Below are 6,147 nucleotides of genomic sequence, written 5' to 3' on the forward strand. Positions count from 1 at the left end.
GTGAGCAAACTCTTTTTATACACATCATATCTGGTGCTGCAGTGAGTGCTGGGACTAAACTTGTACAGTATTTCGCTTTGTGGATGTGTCTCCTGGTTGTCTTGCCTGTAGAAAGTGGCAGAATAAACATCGGAGTGTGGCTTAGGCTGTAAACCATGGAACAGATTCTTCAAAAAAAGACAATGGGCTCTCCACTTCACATCGCCGATCTATGGCCCATATATCACCCAAAATGGACCTCTATCGCCCATTTTGAGGAAAAAGTGGAAACTAGGCCAGAAAGATCGCCGGAAAAATAAGCCCCCGAGTTTCGGCTCACTGCGCTGATGATCGCTGCCGGGATGATCGCTCCCCGAGACCATGGCTGGGTAATAGTTGCTTTTCTCGGGCTTTTTACAGAAAGAAATGGGCACTACGGACGTAATTTTGAAGATTGGAGGAAGGGTGGAGGCAGCTAAAAGATCGTGCTTAGATAGTTGTGAGTTATTTAAGGGAGTTGTATAGATAGATCTACTCAGATAATTAATTATATTTAATTTTAATAATAGTAGCCAAGTGGATTCGGCATTTTTTTAACGAAAAGTGCATTTATACCAAGTGAAACTAATTATTGAAAATGATGGGGGCTAGTGTTAGACTGGGGCTGGAATAGAGAGTGTATTAGACTGAGACTGGTATACAGACTGGGGCTTGTATAGAGAGAGTAGTTGAATAGATTAACATTCTTTAGTGAAAAGTGCATTTATAGCAATTGAAAATAATTATTGATCGTGATGGGGCCTGTGCTTTCTGCGCCATTCCTCGTAACTGCTCACAAGCTGGTTTCTGAAAGGATCAATCGAAGAGGTGGCAGAGTAAGGCGTAGACAGAGACAGAGAAGACAGAGGAGGTGAGCATACAGCCAATTAAGGTACAAAGAAACGCAATCTTACCTCAACTTGTCTGAAAACGTGTGTCTTAGGAGGCTGCGCTTCCAGAAGGAGGTCATCGATGAGATTTGCCAGCTCATCAAGGGGGATCTTCAGCCTTCCAGCACTATCAGAACTGCACTGTCCATTGAGGTGAAAGTTATGCAGCCCTAGCCTTCTATGAATCGGGATCTTTTTAGGCTTCAGCTGGCGACATCTGCCGTATCTCTCAGCACGCCACACACTGTTGCATTCAGCAGGTGACTGAAGCCCTTTACGCTCGCAGGATGGACTTTATAAGCTTCCCAATGACCAGGGAGGCACAAACCGGGAGGGCTTTGTGTTTCTCGAGAATAGCAAACTTCCCCACGGTGCAGGGAGCAATAGACTGCATGCATGTTACCCTGAATGCTCCCTTAAAGAACATGGAGGTGTTTCGTATCAGAAAGGGATTCCACTCCCTAAATTTGCTAGTTATCGACCACAAGCAAATAATCATGGCAGTGAATGCTACATTTCCTGGCAGCATCCATGATGTGCACATCCTACGTGGGAGTGCTATCCCTGACCTGTTTGTCAATCAGCCAGAAGGTCACAGTTGGATGCTGGGGGATAAAGGATATGGCTTTGCCAGTTGGCTGATGACCCCCACTGCGTAATCCCGTCACTGAAGCGGAGAAACGTTACAATGAAAGCCACATAGTGACACGCGACATAATCGAAAAGACAATTGGAGTCCTAAAGCAGCGCTTCAGATGCCTGGACCATTCTGGTGGCAGCCTACAGTACCACCCTGACCAGGTCGCTGAGTTTATTGTGGTGTGTTGCATGCTGTATAACCTGGCTATAAGGAGAGGACAAGTAATGCCAGATGGGGCTGCAGGTCCACCTCCAGAAGGAGGGGAGACGGAAGAGCCGGCCGGCGCGGAGCAACAGGAGGAAGAGGCGGAAGAAGAGTCTGGGGAGGACTTAGGGGAGGACAATCAGCCTGGCGATCTAGCCCAGGTCCCACCCCCCCGAAGACCAGTACCCAGTGGCAGTTACGCGGCTGCTAAGCTGTTGCGACAGCAGTTCATTTATTGATGCTTTTCATGATCTTTCATTGTGGATAGTCATATTTACATTTAAATTTACTCTTAAGCAAAAGTTGCATTTGCGTAGAGTTACGTTTCTGCCCAACTGCAGTGGCCTGGCATTTTCATTAATGCTTAAGTTAAGTAAACTTTTGTTACAATAATAGAATGCTCAAGAAATGCAGAACAATTGTTAAAATGTTATGCTTAACGTAACTGAGAGAATGCACAACAATTGTTCAACTCAATAAAAACATTTATTTTACAGAACGAATTATTAAAAATATTTTTCAACACCCTCCCGGCCCCTCCACCCCCCACCCTAAACAACAAAGAACGAACAAACTTTAAAAAAATTGTTATGAAAAAAACAACCCCCTCCCTACCTGCGGCCACATTTCCCGCCAGGTCCATTACCACTCAGTGTTTTAACACCACCCGCCCGTTTTGATCCCCGCATACTGAGGCGTGCAGCGGGCGACGACAAGACTTCCTGCCGTGGTGGTGGTGGTGTGGGAGTGGTAGACAAAGCATGATGATGGTCGTCTTCTGAGTCAGGAGGAACTGTATCCTCCGTACTGGCTTGAGTGCTTGGGGTTGCACTTTGACCCGACACGACACCGAAGGGCATTGGTTGCGGTGGTCTGCTCTCTGATCCCCTCCGAGAGCTAACTCAGTTTGCACGACAGACCAGTTGGAGAAGTTCACGGAGAACTAGCTCCAGTTCGTGGAGAACTGATTGAACCCCTGGATAAGCTCGCGACCTATCGCGACCGTCTCCCTGCACATGGAGATCAAGCACTCCGCCTGCCCTTCCGAGGTAGGCGATTGCTCACCTCGCTGACCTGACCTCCGTGGGGTCGGCGTGGGTAATATGTCGCGCCTTGGCGTTGCCAGCTGCACACCGCTTGGTCCCGGTGCCTCATCGCTCTCAATTGAGATGACCGTAGGTTCTTCGCACCCCACATCAACAGCCGCCTCTTGCAAGAGCTCCAGCTCTTCTTCATCCTCCTCCTGCTCCTCCTCCTCCTCTAGGTGAGGAAAATGCTCAGGTTCCTCCAGCTCCTCTAGTTCCTTCTGCTCCACCGATCGAGAAGGTGCAGGTTCTGGTGCCGACTGCACCTGCACCAGTGTCTCAGGTTTACCTTAAAAACACATATGATGACATATTTACACAGCTTATTAGAACATAACGGTAAACATTACCAAGAGATGTTACATATCAATATTTTTCACTACCCCAGAAAGCTGTAGCTGCTGCAATCCCTGCTTCTTATGCATGCATGAAAAGACATGACATCATAAGCACATTACAAGTATATTGCATTTTGCCTTATAATTACAGGACATTAGGTCAGTTACATACTTAAGTTTTTAATAATGTTTTTAGTATAGTTCGACAAATTACAAATTACTCAGGAGACGAATGGCTGTGTTCAGCCAGACCACGGGGATGTCACAGCCAACCAGCGCGACCGCACACTCTTTGATTTTGGATAATGGCTGCAGCTGGGCAATGCCCCCCCCCCCCATCCGCCGTTGCTCGGCAACGGTTGATAGATATCTTCTTTTGCAAACGAGAAAAGAGCATGGCATGGCATAAGCTAATGGACTAGTATCTTGAGGTCACAACAATTTAAAATGTTTAAAATGTTGCATGTTGCTGGTTCTGATCACTGTCCGGATATTAACATGGTTTACATTACACATTTAAGAATGACAAACTTAAATTCAATGCAGGTGATTCATTGTTATAATAAACATTTGCATGCATGCATCAGTAAAGTATTAAATATAAAATTTGAAATAGAAAATGCAACTTACTGTTAACATGGTTTCATTAATACAATAAAGAATGTCCCACTTGAATTAAATGCAGGACATTCATTGCTCTAATACAAATGTCCATGCAAAAGTAAAACATTACATACAAATTATAAAATATTAAGTGCAAATTACCGTTAACATGGTTTAACTAATACATTCAAGAATTAGATTCAATGCAGGAGATTCATTGTTCTAATAAAAATTTGCATGCATCAGCAAAATATAAAATGTAAAATGCAACTTAATCTTGCTGCAGCCACCAAGTTATTCCAGCATTTTCTGCATTGGTCAGCCCCCTTCGCCTCATGGGATGCAGACGAAACCACGGCTGCAATCTCTGCTCAAATTTTTCGATAGACACGGGGTGGCGGTTTCCTATGCACACCCTGTGTCAAATTGGCCCCCCTGGCATGCACCTCGTCGACCAGGGCCTTGTTTGTCTCATCACTAAAGGGTTTAGCACTTTTCTTCTCTGATTCAGTCTCCGAAGTCATTTTCAGAATGGATGTACTATTATACAATTAGTTAGATACAATTATTTAGATTTAAACTTGATTTTTCAAGTGGAATCGCTGCAAATATATGGAGTCTAACCTTCCTGCTTCCTCCTCTATCAATCTCCTCTCTCTCTCTCTCTCTACCCCTCCCTCTACCTTCTGAGCATGTGTGATGACCCCCGACCTCCCGAAACGCGGTAAAACTAGTCGCCCGAAAAGAAAGAAATCTCACACGTGCGCAGAAGACCGTTGCTAGGGAAGCTTTTGACTTCCTCTATTGGTGGGCGAACGCAACTTCGCCGAAAAATCAGATCGCCCATTGCACATCGCCAGCCTAAGGCCGAGTGGGAAATCGCGCCAAAAAAAAAATGGGCCATGTACCAGCGATCAGTAAGGCTGAGACGTCCTACATCGCTGAAACAAGGCCCATTTTGGGGGGCAATGGCCACCTGGTGGAAAGTCTAGCCCAATATGATGGATTACAGCAGTTATTACAGCACTACATGACTTTACGTACACTTCCTCAATATATTAAATAAACCCGGCAGCGCGACCATTGCTATGTCTCTCAGTAATACTAGACTTTGTTCACGATATCGGAAAAACATAAATTCAGCCACTCCAGCCCATTCCCCCATTCAATGAGATCAGGGCTGATCTGCAACCTAACTCCATATATCCGTCTTTCCCCCATATTCCTTAATAACTTCGGTTAACAAAAATCTACCAATCTCAGATTTAAAATGAACAATTGACCCAGCATCAATTGCCGTTTGCGGAAGAGAGTTCCAAACTCCTACCACCCTTTGTGTGTAGAAGTGTTTCCTAATTTCACTCCTGAAAGGCCTGGCTACAATTTGTAAACTGTGCCCCCTAGTCCTAGACTCCCCGATGAGAACTGAAGAGCTGTCCATTACATACAATTTATTTCTTCTTTTTTAACCAAGAACGAAAGAAATCAAATATGTATCCCTCACACTCGCATCAGGCAGTCAAACACCCAATGGATGTAAAAGACAATGTTTACTGGTTGGGAATATAACTCCTGTAGCATTTGAAGTTAAAAGGTGGGGTAGAGGAAAACAAAAAGTTGCCCAGAGATTTTCTTGATTCAATAAACTTATAATTACACACCAATATTTACAAAAAGCACCTGTTCATAAACCTACATTGGGCTGCAGTCAACCTAATAGCATGCAAATCCACTTTGGGTCCAATGGATCATTTGCAGAACAAAGCAAGCCAGCGACTAGTTTGCATTCAAAACAAGCATTTAATACTTTCCTGACTTATGCAACAGTTTGGCCTCGATATTATCCTCCCACGACAGAGAAGGGGGCGGTGTGGGGGAGTTGTTAAAAATGTTAAAAACATTGCCGTTTTTATGCCGGTGATTTTCATGGCGCACGAGTGCCCCGCTATCGAGAGGCGGGACACTATATTAACATATTTGAATTTGTTTTTAATTCATTCGTTTGTGGGATGTGGGTGTCGCCAGCATTAACTGCCCATCCCTAATTGCCCTCGAGAAGGTGGTGGTGAGCCGCCTTATGCAAATGCTGGGCCATTTCAGAGGGCAGTTAAGAGTCAACCACATTGCTGTGGGTCTGGAGTCACATGTAGGCCCAAACCAGGTAAGGGCAGCAGATTTCCTTCCCTGAAGGGCATTAGTGAACCAGTTGGGGTTTTATGACAATCCGGTAGTTTCATGGGGCCCAATCCTGGCCATGACTTGCATCAATTTTTTTGGAGTAAGTTGTTTTTATTGGCGTAAGTTAAAAAAGGCCATTTCCCCAAAAAAATTTGCTCCAGTGTAAGTCAGTTAGGTCCTATTTCTTTTTA

Source organism: Pristiophorus japonicus, chromosome 11 (assembly GCF_044704955.1).
Source record: "Pristiophorus japonicus isolate sPriJap1 chromosome 11, sPriJap1.hap1, whole genome shotgun sequence".
In the NCBI taxonomy this organism is placed as follows: Eukaryota; Metazoa; Chordata; class Chondrichthyes; family Pristiophoridae; genus Pristiophorus; species Pristiophorus japonicus.